The sequence below is a fragment of the Oncorhynchus tshawytscha genome, linkage group LG08 (assembly GCF_018296145.1).
Source record: "Oncorhynchus tshawytscha isolate Ot180627B linkage group LG08, Otsh_v2.0, whole genome shotgun sequence".
NCBI lineage: Eukaryota > Metazoa > Chordata > Actinopteri > Salmoniformes > Salmonidae > Oncorhynchus > Oncorhynchus tshawytscha.
The window spans coordinates 57,966,484-57,966,774 of NC_056436.1; positions in this window are offsets into that span (position 1 = coordinate 57,966,484).

The window sequence follows — 291 nt, forward strand, 5'->3', positions numbered from 1 at the left end:
TATATAACACATATTATATATATATATATATATATATATATATATATATATTATGCATGATTTATGATGCTGATTTTGAATATGGTTTCTGTACAGACATGGTCATGTGACTTTAACATCATTCTCATAATTGTATCATGATAACATGTTTGCATCTCACACTGGGGTTGACACGACACTCAGTGTAAATGTAGCAACTTGTAAAGAGATACTAATGTAAGCTGTAGAGTAGCCCTTTACACTCGTACCAGTACACGGGTTGAAAATGGCAGATTTGGGCACTGATACGCG